Below are 16451 nucleotides of genomic sequence, written 5' to 3' on the forward strand. Positions count from 1 at the left end.
CTCTTTGGAGAAATGTCTATTCAAGTTCTTTGCTCATTTTTAAATTAGGTCGTGTGGTTTTTGTAGTCGTTTTTTAAATAGCTGTTCTGACTTCCTTCTGGGATTGTGTAAGCATCAGAATGTGGTGGAAGTATCTTGGGGATCATATATAAGCTAAATCTCCTTCCATTTCTATGAGCCACATTGTATTGACTAATTTTATTTTATTTATTTATTTTTTTTGTGAGGAATGTTGGCTCTGAGCTAACACCTGTGCCCATCCTCCTCTACTTTGTATGTGGGATGCCGCCACAGCATGGCTTGATGAGCAGTGCATTGGTCCATGTCCGGATTCAAACCTGTGAATCCCGGGCCACCAAAGCAGAGTGCATGAACTTAACCACCACACTACTGGACCAGCCCCTAATTTTATTTTTTTACTTCATCAAGTATCCATTAAAGGACATTAAAACTAAGTTGTTTAGACCAATTTTTATTCCTTGGAATACTAATATCTTACACATCATGTGAGCAAACATTAGTCATAATTCTTTTTCAAATAAAAAATTATGGAATAATAAAGTAGTAAGTCTCTTAAAACTGATATAAATTTAAGATGATTCTTCTCTTTCTGATATCTCTGGTTTAAAATTCTTAGGAATATATCTTAAAAAGTCACAAGAATTACTGTAGAGTAATTTGTAGATGTGCATAATACCCAAAAATATAATAAAGAATCCAAAATTGTTCATTACCTGTGTTATTTAAGCAACTTGCTGATTTTGATTACAACATATGATTACAATATACAGAACATGACACATCATAGAGTGCCTCTGCATCCCTCCAACTCAATGGGTCGAGCTTAGGAGATCTGCACCATGGCATAGCAGAAACTGCTGCAAATATCTTATCCTGGAATCAAGCCATGATTTTTTGGTTGCACTTTTATTGCCTTCCAGTTAATCCAGGCTTGCAAAGCAACCTATGCAAAATTTCACCAACATTTCCATTCAACTCTGGGAAAACCTCTTATTTGTTTTTCTATCCTTTTTCCTTTTAAGTATACAGAACTACTACAATCAGACTAAAACTATTTTGGGGAGTAATTTGAAAGCATAAATTTTTCTTTCAAAATGAATGTATTTTCATCACTTCAGTTTGTATTCAGAGAAAATTTTGTTTTCTTCCGTAGATTCTTTCTTCCCAAAGATGAATTTCTACTCTCACATATTATGATATAGAAATAATTAAACATATATGTTACTTGTATAGTGTACTGACTTATAAAAAATGACTTAAGCACGAATTCAAGCTATCCGTTTCTATAACATTGAAGATATAATACACTGATACCTCGTGATAAGTGCTTCACAATTTAATGGAATATAGTATCGCTTTAAGATTATTTTATGTTTAATGTATATTCCTATAATTATTTGTATTTATCATGACAAATGCTTACCTAATGTTTATTATATGCCAGACCCTTTCCTAAGTGGTTTACATATTGTAAATCATTCAACACAACATGAAGGAAGGAAGAAATATCAATATTCCACAAGGTTTGAGACAGATTAATCTATTATTAAAAACATCCATTAATATGAGCATATGAAGATCATGAGACTACTTAGTATTCTGAATAATTCAGATAGAGTTGAACATTTTGATTTTATATGATAAAATGTTTTCGTATCACAAAATGTATTCATTCAGGATTTTAGAAACTTTGTTCACAATTTCCAAATGTCACATATGTATTCAATCAAACCCAGAGGCAGATATGCAGTGATGCACAAAACAGCAATGCTTGTTAAGCTTTCCTTAAACTGAAATCAGCATGTTCTCTGTATATTTCATTCCCATCTTGGTGTAGCATTGGATGCAGAAGTATTGGCTTCACAAACTGGGTTTAATTGAAACTGAGCTTCTCTCTCATGTTTAACCAAGGATATACTACATACTTAAATATCACAGCTACAAAAATACGTGATTTTTCTTTTTATGCCTGCATGAAAGTAGGAAGCTGGTACCTTGATGATAGCTTCATCATCTTTAGCTGACCAAAGAATATTGAAGAAAAATCCAGTGCTTTGTGATTTGCAAAAGAGTATTTTTGCAACCTTCAAATTTACTCCAGTATCAATGAAAAGAATAGGCTGGTAATCCATGAATATTAGAATAGGGACATAATTTGAATAATATTCCATGTGTCTCACAGCAGCCCCTGGAGAATAGGGCTGCATGCCTTAAAAGGAAGCGATATACTATATTTAAAGAGAACTAGAAGACTTCAAAGGAGACGAAGGGCCGATTAACAAGAATAATCAACTTGGGAAGGTTGATTCTTCCAATTAACTCGGAGTAAATTAAGCACAAGAGGAGAGAAGTATGTTGTATTTTAGTGGATGTGATTGACTTTGCCACAACAGTACATCAGACTTGAGAAGAGTTATAACCCAAATCATGCTTTTCCAGAAAGACCGTAAACACTTGTGATAGAGCTATTGCTGCTTGGTTTGGGTGGAGAGTAAGTTTACTAGACTTGTATTGTGAAATATCCAGATTTTCCATGGAGTGTGACCGACTCTGAGAAGGCAAGGGAATTTGGACACATGATTCTTAGTCACACCGGGAAGAAGACATTTAGAAAATTAGTTTAAAGTGACTCAAGTCACCAGCTGATCATTTATCACACAGAATGCGTTGGTCTGGAATTGTATGTGACTTGGGAAACCTCAATGTCATTCTAATAGATTCAGCCTGAGCTCTGCACCTGACTGAGGAAAGAGTAAGGATCACAGTGTTGGAACACTGGTGATGAAGATAATGAAACCTTCCACTTACCTGCCAGACACTTGGAGTTACCAAATTCTATATTGTGCCTTTTACTCAAGAAATCAAAAGGTCTTTGGGAACAGGAATATATATATTGCCCTAATGTAACCAAGCATAGTGGGGTACCAAAGAATTGCCTTAAAATATTTAAGGGTCTGTCATGTGTATGAGCGATGGCACTGATTTTCTTTATTTTCTGGAGCCAGTTAGGAGGCGAGAATAAGTATAGACAGGTGAAATAAACAGGCAGATAGACTTGGTTGCAATAAATCCTTCGATAATGTCCCCAAGTGAGGGAATCTATAGCTTCTGAATTCCTCATTTTTGAAGAATCTCATTGTTTTTTAAAGGAACCAATTGCATTGCTAAATTTTATAAGGTTTTTCTTTACTTCAAGTCCATTAGAACTCTAAATATTTTTGTGATATTAACCCTAGAAGTTCTTTAATAACCACACTATGGGAGAAAGGAAAGAGCCACTGGATGGCAATGCAGCTCTTAGGATAAAGGCTTGTTTCTTCTTTAGCTCTCATATTATTAGAGTGATTTTCTTTAATCAGACAACCAAAGTCCTCTTGACTGTCTCTTACGTTGGCCTTACTCTCTTGACTTGAATCATTTCTGACTCATATTCAGCCAGAGTCAACATACACCTATATTGAAAGCCTCTCTGAGCTGAGCCTGGAATGACCCTGAGTGTAGTACACTAGCCAAGTTATTCCTCTTACACTGGACTGTCATCATGCCATTGACAATATTTTGTGCTACATGTTTCATAGACTGTATAAGTGGGAGAACACATAGATAGCCAGGGAATACATTTTAAATTTTCTACATGAGGGTATACGTCAAAAAAAATATATTTAAGCCCCTCAAACAATGATAGGTCATTTTTTGACTGTGTAGTGCCAGCTCAAATTTTGTAGGAAAATATTTAAATAAATTATAATTTTTGCTCAAATAATTTGGATATTTTAAATATTATATTAACTGTGTAGTTTCCATGTCTTTTATTACATTGCTTAAATAAGAAAAAATTCATTTATTTTACTTTTCTCTAGTTATCTATGAAATATGATTATTTAAGATGAAATAACTTAATAACACATTATAAGAATGAAATAAAGATGAGTAGAATCATATTCATGATATTAATTCAGTAAGGCAATTATTGCTATAGCAATCTAATGTTACTTATTTATTAATTTATATTACTCATTTATAAAGTTATAAGAAAAAGTGCCTACACACTCTGAAATCATAAATTTACGCCCTGGTAGTTGAAAAACTAAGATTCAAAAGTTAAGTAACATTTTCCTATATTAAGCGAAAATTATAAAATATAAACATTGCTAAAAATTGCCCCAAATAACTCATTCAGCATATTGGCATAGCAAAAATTTCTCTTATTGTATTATGTGTTGCATGTGTTTGTGTGTGTGTGTGTACAGTTGTCTATGTTTAAGGAAATGCCTGAAGGAAATGTCTTAGACTATAATGATGATGTTGTAAGTTGCATACTTCAAATTGTTGAGGTAACATCAGATCATAGGATATTTTCCCTCAGAAATTTTGGTTAATGTTGAGGTTGGCAGATTATTTATTTAGGGTTTTTAGGCACAGTATCAACCTTATAAGCATTTGCACTTTGAGGCAAAAGGCGTCAAATTAACTGCTCCATATTTTTGATGCTCAGGAAATATTTCTATAGTTAGTAAATGACAGAGTTGGGATTCACATTCAGGCAGGCTGGCTCCAGAGGCCACACGGTTAACCATAATGCAGCAGTGCTTCTCTAACTGCAGTAAGGTGAACAGGCCTGGAGGAATATTCTGACAAAGTCCCATGGTTCTGGGAACATAAGAACAGCAGAAAAAACGAGCACTAGAGGGGACTTCATGAATTATGAATAAATTGGGGAATAAATAATGAATGGATGAATAAAAATGTCTTTAAATTCAATTGTTGTGTTGTGTTAGTGAATTAAACCAAGGTATTCTGTATTGTAATTTAGAAATTCAAGGTATTCATCAATACCTTGAGAATTTGTTGCATTTTAGAAATATCCCCCAAATACTCCAAAGTATACATTTTGACCTGAGACTTGGAAGATAATAGGAACAATGCCTTGATAATGAAAACTAATCTAGTCACAGTACTGATATTTCCTTTGGGATATTAAAAAGCCTATTTGTTCCATTTGGATTTGTCCATAGTTAAAAAAAAATAAAAAGTAATTTAGATTTGCTTTATTTGATACATACTACTTGGATGCACTAAATAATAATATAACAAAAAATTTTTTAAGTTGGCTCATAATTCACACACAAGTACTAAGTATAGCTTAAACATACTTTCCATGTTTCGCTTTTAATCCTAGCTACCTTTGTAAGTAATGTAGAGAGGTCATTTAGGAATCTCATATCCTAAAATATGAATAAATGATTTAAATATGGCTATTTTTATTTCATTCATTCAGTATCAAATATTTATTAACTCTCTAATATATACCATATACCGTAAACACTAGAGATGCATGGGTTTTACAATCCAGAGTGGAAACACACTTATAAAGCAATAAAATATAAATTTAATTCATTGTCAGAAAGAAGTATTCAGTTCTTTTGAAGTATAGACTAGAGGAACAAATGGAATCTGGGCAGAAAGCTTATCGTAGAGAGAAAGATCTGAAGGACAAGTTGAACGTGGTGGTGGCGATGGTATTCTGGAAAGGCGAGGCAAAGAGCACTTCACGCTGATGGAGAGGCATGTGCAAATGCCCTACAGGTAAACGGAGTTGGAATAGAGTCACGAGTTACTTAACAAACAAGACATGTTCTGAGAAATGCGTCATTAGGCGATTTCATTGTTGTGTGAACATCATGGAGTGTACTGAAGAGGAACAAAATTGGCCACCCCAAAATGTGTCTCTTTAACACGGTGATTATTTTTGGCTGATTATTTTTAAGAGGAAAAGACTCAGAAAGCTTTTCTTGTTATCTTCCCCTTAACTGCCTAAAAGAATTCAGATTAAAAAAACCTGTCTCAGGAAGCTAGCTATCACCTTAGCATAACATGAACTGGGTGGTTGATGGGGAGGAACCTAGAAAAACCTGTTTGTTGGGCTCCCCTCTGTGTTCTTCTGTTTCTGTGTGGCCAAACAAACCTTTGTTTCCAAAATGTTTGCTCCTTTTCACCTACACATGAATTGCTTTCCTTCCCTTTGAAGTCCCTGACTTCTCCACCCTCAACATCTTTCGTCTTTAACTGAGGATGGTATTTAAGGTGAGGGCTTCACACTTGGGCGAATTACTCGGTTCTCCTTGGTTTCTCTCATGTCTACATGTTATTAAACTTTCGTTTGTGTTTTTCCTGTTAATCTGTCTCATGTCAATTTAATTCTAAGACTAGCCAAAAGAATCTAAAAGTGTAAAGGAAAATTTCTTTCTCCTCTACAATATTTACACAAACCTAGATGCTATAGCCTACTACACACCTAGGTTATACGGTACTAATCTTCAAAAACCACTGTCATATATGCAGTCCATTGTTGACTGAAACATCATGTGGCTGATGACTGTACTTGAGGGACTGAATAATTCTGGATACCATGTTAGAGAATGACACTGAGTAAACTTGGAAGGGCAGACAGGAGCAAATCATTCGGGAATTTAACACATATTTCGAAATATATAGATTTTATGTAAGAGTCACTAGAGGGTTTTAAGCTGTTGAAATGGCATGACAAGCATGCATTTTTAATATCATTCTAAATACAGGCATACCTCAGAGATATTGCGGGTTTGGTTCCAGGCCACTGCAATAAAGTGATTATCGCATTAAAGTGAGTCCCACAAATTTTTTGGTTTCCAAGTGCATATAAAAGTTATGTTTACACTATACTGTAGTCTATTAAGTGTGCAATACCATCATGTCTAAAAAAACAATGTACATACTTTAATTTAAAAATAGTTTATTGCTAAGAACTGCTAACCATCATCTGAGCATTCAGTGAGTTGTAATCTTTTTGCTGGTGGAGGATCTTGTAAAAAACACAATATCTGTGAAGCATAATAAAGTAAAGTGCAATAAAATGAGGTATGCGTGCACACGTCATACACACACGTGCACAGGCACACACGCACACAATAATAATAAATAAATAAATAAATAAGGCAGGAGAAAACTTTTGAAAGTGATGGATATGATTATGACACTGGTTTGGTGATGGTTTCATGGGTGTATATTTACCTCCGAACTCATTAAGTTATATACATTATACCTTTTGGTATGTCAAAATGAAAAACGATAGTGGCTTAGACTTGACAAGACAGAGAGAAGTGGTTTGATAACTAAGATATTTATAAGATGTATAAAAGGTATTTAGAGCCTAAGTGATGGATTAAACGTGGAAAGTGGTAAAGAAGAAGAATACGTGATACACTAAGGTATTCAGGCTTGGTATGAATAATGAAAAGGATGCTAGTAAACTGCCTATCATAGTTAATGGCACAAAAGAGGCACTCAGAGAAAGTTAACTCTCCTGTGCTACTTCTATTTCCTTTCTTTAGTGACACATGCTTTATTTGCCCAAGGTCAGGGTAAATTAAAGATTAGAAAATATAATGAATACATAATACATTATTGTAAACTATAGGCACTATGCTATACAGTAGATCTCTAGAACTTATTCATCTTGCATAACTAAAACTTTTTACCCTTTGGCTAATAACTCCATAATTTGCCAAGAGGGTAAATCTTATAGTAAGTGTTCTTATCATACACACACGTGCACAGGCACACACGCACACAATAATAATAAATAAATAAATAAATAAGGCAGGAGAAAACTTTTGAAAGTGATGGATATGATTATGACACTGGTTTGGTGATGGTTTCATGGGTGTATATTTACCTCCGAACTCATTAAGTTATATACATTATACCTTTTGGTATGTCAATTATACCTCAATAAAATGGTTACAAAAAGAAAATATAATGAGAAAGAAACAAAAAGACAGTAACAAATAAATAGGAATAAAGGAAGAATCATTGGGATACAGAGAGAGGCTAAAGATAAATTCACTTTGTGGTAACCACATAATAGACCATTAGGAAGGCAGAAGAAGAATAAAATAATTTCTTACATGGTGTTTTCCATTATTTCTGATCTGAGCTTTTGATTTATTCTTGCCATTTGGGGTTTCAACATCTCCAGCTTTTTCATTTGTAGGAGACCAAATAATCCATAAAGCATAGTAAATATTAATTTTGCTGTAGTACAAATATGAATTTTATGTGCCTAAGTGTGAAGGAATAGGCTACTTAGCTGATAGGGAAACATAGATGATTACCCAGCTATGTTGATGTTTAATTGAAGTACACATATAGTAGCCAGCCCTGGTGGTCTAGTGATTAAGATTCGGCATTCTCACCACCACTCACCGGAGTTCATTGACCCTCTTGGTTGTCATACTGCAGTGGCTGTGTGTGTTGCTGTGATGCTGAAAGCTATGCCACTGATATTTCAAATACCAGCAGGGTCACCTATGGTGGACAGGTTTCAGTGGAGCTTCCAGACTAATATAGCGCTGGAAGGTGAGAGGATGATGCAAAAAGATCTGACAGGGTTCCACCCTGCTGTACACAGGGTTGCTAGGAGTTGGAATCAATTAGACGGCACTAATAACAAACATATATAGTAAAAATTTGCACAAAATTATGCACTTTACTTGGATACATAGTTCAAAAGGGATTTATTTAAAATACTCAGATTTATGTCAATGACTCAAATAATGTATGGTAGAAATTAAAAATATGAAGCATTCATAGGTTTGTGTTTTCATCATACTCTATCAAATTTTATAAGAAAATTTAGAGTTTACGGTATATTTGTAAGTTTTGGAATTAATTATGAAAAAACATGAAAATTGAGGGTCTAACACACTGATACAGTTCCTTAGAAAATATTATCCTTCACAAATTTAATTCAGCTTTGACATTCTCCTGAAAATACATAGGATATTGGGTTTCCCAAGTTTCTTTCTGAAAACTTTAGGATAAAGGAAAATATAGCTGGAAGAAACTGCTCAGAATACTGCAATGTATTTTAAAGTAAATATATATTTTATAGGATATATTTTAAGATAATTTAAGTGTAATTATTTTAAAATGAAATATTTAAAAAGTTTTAGCTGTCTATTGGACTTAGATGACAGTAGTCATGATTGGAAAAATACCTGTTAGATTATCGTGTTCATCCTTCTGCTTGGGCAGGATATGCCTCAATTCCAAAAGAGAGGAGTTAGCACTTCATATTTGCCAAGAAAGTGTAATATCTTATAGGGTGCATAAGAGAAACCTTGTTAGAGCCAAGTCAATATAGTGTTTGACTTCTATCCAATAAGCCCCTCAAAAAAATAAATGTGCTTCTGTCATTTCAACTACAGAGATCTTGGCAACCACATTCTGTTCTAGTTGGAGCATTTGCAAAATCTTATCAAGAAAACTATCCAATAAGGATATACTGCTGTGCTATTTAAAAAAAGAAAATATCTTTAAGCTAAAAAAATTGGATGAATACATTCCTGAAATAGTATATTGGAAGTACAAAAAATGTTAAACCACAGATTTATGAAAAAGGTGAACTATCTATTCCATTTATTAGTTGAACAACTAACACTGCAACTTAGGCACACGGGAGCTTAATAAATCCTACATGATGAAGATGAACAGTAGGAAATGGAAGACTTTACGGCAATGTTGTGAATAATATCAATACAGGCTGTTTAATATTTGAAGCCCTATCTGAGCACAAAGATCTATTATCCCACAGCTTATCACCACTTGGTTGTGGATAAGGAAGTCTATTAACTCTTTAGGATCCCTGCATTTCTGCACCTCTGTTCATACATTCCCAGTCTCCTTTATTAGTTCTCTTTTTTCTCATTTCATTCCTTAAAATGGGATGGGATGGCCCTATGTAGAATCTGGCCCACCATTGTGTTTTGTTTGGTACTCACAAAGGTTTTCTTGTTTTAAAAAGATAATTATTATTTGTCAATATTTAAAAATCATAACAACATCCAGAGTTTGAGCTTTGCTTGATCAATTTTGTAGTAAGAGAAGTTGATTGGAGCTGAGTAACAGCGCTCCTGTGAAGGTGTTTGTTCTGGAGCCCACCACAGTCTCCATCACTTTTTTTGAACCTTGACTCTGAGTCTCAATGTCAGTGGCCACTTATCATCAGCTTATGCTATTATTATTATTATTATTTTGATTACACCAGGACTCTGATTAATTTATGCTACCTGATCTGCCTCAGAAGAAGCTTGAATTTGAAAATTCCATCTCCAAGTTTGGATTCCTTTATGATTCTATTCAAGCACCTTTTCCCCTTTTACTCTATGTCTTCTCTCTGGGTGAGATTAGCAACTTCTAAATCCCCAGTTAACAGCTGTATGCTGAAATTTCACAATATCCACTGCCTGGAGCTTACTCTTGAGTTCCGGATATTTTATCTATTGCCTGTAAGATACTTTTATTTTATAACATGTAGGAAGATAAAATTTAATATTCATAAGCTTAATCTCATCATTCTTCTTATCTCAATGTGCTGGTTCTTTCTTTCATGATCATATAGTGTGTGTCACAACCAAACACCCAGAGTCTCAACCAGAATCTTGAGAGACATCCACAGATTTTCTTTCTTCTCCAATCTACCACACACAACCCACCACAAAAGCCTTAAAATTATGCAACCTAAATCTCTTTCAAATTCGTTTACTTATTTCTGTCTTCACTTCCTCCCTTATAAACCAAGCTGCTATCATATCATGAGTCTGTGCTAATATTTGGTATCCTTTGAATAACAAAACAGGCTTCAAACTGGTGTCCTCACCTCAAGCTGTGTTTTTCTTCAGTGTTCAACACTGGCTAAAGTGTTCTTTCAAATAAACAAATCTGCTCGTGTAAGTGCCCTATGTAAAACACTGTAAAGTTATCCCAATTCTTTTAGAATAAAATCAAAACTCCTAAACATGTCTTACCCAGGTCCAGACGACCTGCATCTGGCTGATCTTTCCTTGCATTCCTCTTCTTCCCTTAACCTCCCTTACTCAAGGAATTATATCTTCATTTAAGTTCCTACCATGCACTGAAATTTTTCACCTCTGGTCATTCATTCCTGATATTCCCAGTTAGAATCTTGTCCTCTTATCACATAGATAATTCTTACTTCTCATTAAGGCCTTAAATACTATTTTCTTAGTGAAGTCTTCATTGATTCTTCTAGACTATGTCATAAACTCTTGTCACCTCCTGACACTTTATTCCTTTATTCTTTTTAATATAGCACTCTCATATTTGTATTCAAATATTTATAATTCCTATTAGACTAAAAGTACTGAGAAAGTAAGAGTAGGATCTGTTTTATCAACTATTTATATCTAGAATCTATCACAGTGCCTGACATATATTGGTCATTCAGTAAATATTTGTTGCATAAATGAGGCTATGAATAAGGAAATGTTCATGCATTGCAGCAATAAGGTCTCTAGTTGAAACCATATGCACTCATTCTTCTTGAGGTTTGGTGTTTGCAAAAATATGCTCTAATTATTTTCATTTTATGACCCTAGTTTTCATTAAAAGTAGAAAAAAACAATTGCTTTTTTTGAGTGATCTCAGACAAAATCACTGTGTCTTTGTATTTCCAACAAGATGTAGGGATTTTTTTGTAAGAATAATACAGATAATACAACACTGATATAGGAGAATCATGACACTGAAAATTAGTTGATTTCTTGCTTTCAATTTTCGTTCAACTTCAGCAATTTACTGCTCATATTCTATCTACTTCTTTCCCACAAGTCTGCTTGATTGATAAAGGTGCCTGCTGCGAAGTCCTAAAAACAATCTTCTGCCAAAACATATTCAAGTAACTCTTTGGCTGAATGAGAAAAATTAAAGTATAATGTAGAATGGTTTATGACTAGCAGCCGTTATAAGAATGCATCTTTCCCTCAAGATTATCTATCATGAAATAACAGAATCTAGATTGTACAAGACACACACAAAAATCACAGAACAAAAGAGATAAAGCTTGTAACTGTTACTAAAATGTATTGCAGTTGTAGCCATAATGGTTGCTAAGAACACTGAAGTATGAATTCATCAACAGTAGACATCAACAGTTAGGATCAAAAGTCCACAAGTGTTGAGAAACATTCAGAATCTTATTTGGAGCACTACTTGTCAATGGAGTTGTAGAGAAACTGACGGTCATGAGAACTACTCCATGTGGTGCAGAAAATGGAAAAACAGCCAATTTTCTGAGAGACTACAGAGTCAAAGCACTATATTGCACAAATATCCCTATCAAAATTAAGATACCTTTGAAGTTGGTATGGATTAAAATGCATGACAATATTCAGTGTTAAGAAAATGATACTTGCATACTATATTGTTGAGTGATTAAATACCTTCATTTTCTCAAAACCATAAAAATAGCTATACTCTAGACTCTCCAATTTAAAGTCTAGGAATTATTATCATGGATGTGTGCAAAACTTTTGCTGTAGAAATGTTGCTGCACTTCTACAATAGCAAAACAGAGCAAAATAAGTCAATGAATGAAAAAACAATAGTTACAGCTTAATGACAAACGGTAGGGACATATTGAGTTTACTAATGATGGACACATGGAGGGACAAATGAATAAATGAATGAATATAGACATATAAATAGGTATCAAAACATCTGGAAGATTATACTCCATATATCAACAGTGGTTATTTCTGAGTGGTGGGTGTTTAGTTTTAATTAATTTTATTTTTATTTCCTAATTTAATATTTCACCTTTATACTCCACCTCATATTGATAGCACCCAAAATGACATGAAGCAATCTCAATGTTTTATGAGATAATCTTCTGAGCTAAAAAATACTGTAATGATTTCCAACCCAGTATAAAGTTCAATCAGTTATAAATTTAATTATTTATTTCATTGAAAAAGGTTTGAGACAATTATTTTCATTATTTTCTTGCCCTCATATAAAAGTATCATATTTCTTTAATCTCGTTCATTCAGAGGAATAATTATTGAGGACCAAACAAGGCAGTGTTCTACATTCAAGAAATTTTCATTAATGAGCAAGAGAGAAAATCCTTGCCCTCATGAAGTTTATATTCTAACAAGTCTCTAACACTTTAAATAATAAGAATTAGGCACAGTTATCATCAACCATGGAAATAAAGTATATGAAAATGAAGGCCCTGGTTAAAATAGCCCTAAAAACAGTAGGTAGTTTAGTAAATTCAAAATATGATAATATGCAGAACATAATTCAAAAAACAGTATCTCATTATAGCTTTTACAATCCAAATTTAAAATGTTTTATTCCTACCATGTGCTGAATAAATATTTGTTGAGTGATTAACTGAATGGCTGAAAGAATACATCAACACACTTTTCTCTTTGTGTAGATACATTGCTTAACCTCAATCAGTGTTAAATTAGTTATAATGCCTATCTCAAACACATTTCTTAAAAACCACCTGAGATAATGTGAGTGAAGATTCTAATACAGTAGCCTTCTATAAATATTAATTTCCTTACTTCATTGTATACTTCGATTTCTTTTAAAGAACAGCAAAAATTTAGTAACAGAATAGTGAATTATGGAAACCAAAGGTGAAATGAGAATGAGATTTTTATATACTCACTGTAAAGCTTCTGATTGATAACTTTCGATTGTGAAACTTGGCTTTAAGTGCATTGATTGTCCTAAAAATAAACTTGATATTACATTTCTATATACTATTGGCTCTAACATTTGGCTGGAGTTTCCAATAGCATAGAAAAAGAGGAGGATAAGACTGCCAAGGAGATCATATTTATAGGCTGAGGAATTCTATTACTGCTTCCAACTGTCACCTTGGTTTCTATTTCATCATGTAGGTCCAGTGTTGCAAGCACTGGAAGAAACAACATAGTGTTTAGTTACATTGAATATTGCAGCTATGCCTGAAAGTCTCTGGATACAAGGATCCACACAAGGATATTTTAGACCTCAGTGAACCTGTTTAGCTTTTCACATACTGACAAACACACAATTGCCACATACCTACATTACAGAAAACATGGAATAGAATAGCATAAGATTTTAAAATAATTCCTTTATTTGTATGTGTGTAAAAACAGAAAATATAAATAAAAAAAGAAGAGAAAACATAAATCGTAGTACCAGACTAACTACTAGCATGATACATTGCACTGCACGTGATACATAGGCATTTAATAAATATTTGTGGAATGAATGAATGAATGAATGAATGAAGTTTAGTTTTTCCTGGAAGAGTTTGATTTTAAAACCTAAATCCTTTATGTAATGAACAACAAAATTCTTTAGGTTTTATTTGCCTGTATAATTCTGTGCAATCCTGATTAGAATTGAGAGGAACATTTAAAGTTGATTATACTTCTCTAACAACTATTTAAGAATTCAGAGGAATGCAAACTTAAGATCCAAATTCTATTTGGTGAGTCTACAGAAGTAACCAAAAGCTCTTATTCCATGGTCAGGAGTACCAACTCACCTAAAAATGCTAATATCTCAATATTATTTGTGTCTAAGTGTTACCTTTTTTCATCAGTGTTTTAGTTAATTATATCAAAGCCAAGTTTGTATTAATACCTTGTGTATAAATCCACACGGTTACCCATGAATCTTTTAGGGACATAGTAGAACTTAGTAGATGTTCCTCTCTTTAAAACCTCTGTGATATCTCAGTAATAATATTTTTCAGTCGATTCTATTTTGAACTAAATTCTGTTACTAAATTGACAATATGACTTCATATATGATTAATATTGATATACTCCAGGATAGTATAGTATATTTTATCAACCAGGTTGTCAGTTGAAAGCAAGAAAAAATTGCTTTTTCTCTTTAAGTAGAAAAGGAATTTACTAGAGAATATTTATGTACTTTACAGACTTGTTGAACTTTCTAAAGAACAAGTTTAAGGTTAAACTTCAAGGAGACATGCCGTAAAACCACTGCAAATCTTCCCTGATGAAAATATTATCCTGCTGCTACCCAGCAATCAAGCTCTAGAGGAAATTGTAGTCATAGCTTCCCCATGAATAGCATATTTGCAAGGCATGAGACTTTGAAAACTCTGATACTGCTGTATGCTTCTGGTGCCACTATAAAGGGAAGAGGATTAGGTCCTGTGCCTAATTCCCTCAATTACTCATTAAGAATTTGAAATCCTTAACAGGAAAGTGTGTGTTGTGTATAAACTCACCTGCCTGGGGACTAGCTGCAAAGGAAGCTGGTAAATTTCTGTTTGACTTTCAGCAAGCAGCATCATGAATTCAAGAATTCTTCAAAAAAGGTAAGATTTTCAAGTATGCTAGGTGATCAGAAACCATGGTAAATGACATTTTACAACTATTAATATTCCAAACTAACATTTATTTTGATAATATACATTTCAAGCAGGAATCTGATTAATTAAGGTGTGCCTTAACATTTACAGTAACAATTTACATTTTTGTCATATTTAGCAAAAGCCAGATGTAAAGGCTTCTTAAATTTATCAATTCAGAGTGCTTTGATGCTTGATTTATCAAGAAGGGCAAAATAATTGTATATATTTTACCACTTAAAATTTAGCACAGAATTAACCTATGCATTCATTAAGATAGTAAATCGAGATAATATATAAGATATAAGATAAATCAAGAAATCAAATATTATTCATTAGAGTCATTTGATAAATATTAAAGTGTATTTAATTAAGATGAGAACAATAAGGTCCAGTTGGAAAGTTATTATTTGAGATTGTCAAGCAAAGTTAGGCGATATACAACTGACTTTCAACAAGTACGCCAAGACAATTCAATGGAGGAAGAATGACAGGTCTTTTTGACAAACAAGCCAAGGATAACTGGATATCCACATGCAAAAAATGAAGTGTGATCTCTTTCTTATGCCATATACAAAAATTAACTTCAAATTGATCATAGACCAAATGTAAGAGCTAAAATCATAAAATAGTTAAAAGAAAGCATAGGAGTAAATCTTCATGACCTTGGTTTAGGCAAAGTGTTTTTGAATACAGCATTTGAAGTACAAGCAAGAAAATAAAAAGAGATAAATTGAAATTCAACAAAATTAAAAGCTTTTTGTGCTTTAAAGTACATCAACAAGAAAGTGAAAGGAGAATCCACAGAATGGGAGGGAACGTTTGAAAAATTTGTATCTGATAAGGTAAAGTTATTACTTACCAAAATATTTTATCTGATAGGGTAAAAATTACTTTATTCATAATATTTAAAGAACTCTTACAATAAAATAATAAAAAGACAATCCCATTTTTAATAATACGAATGATTGAATTAGACATTTCTACACAGAATGTATACAAATGTCCAGTAAGCACATGAAACAAAGCATAAATTCATTACTCACTTGCAAAATGCAAATCAAACCCACCATAAGACATTATTTCACACTCACTTGGCTGGATATAAAAAAAAAAGATAGATAATAACAAGTGGTTGTGAAAACTGGAGAAATTGGAACTGTCATACATTGCAGATGGGAATATGAAATGGTGC

This window comes from Ceratotherium simum, chromosome 12 (assembly GCF_057802395.1).
Source record: "Ceratotherium simum simum isolate JZ-2026a chromosome 12, ASM5780239v1, whole genome shotgun sequence".
Taxonomy (NCBI): domain Eukaryota; kingdom Metazoa; phylum Chordata; class Mammalia; order Perissodactyla; family Rhinocerotidae; genus Ceratotherium; species Ceratotherium simum.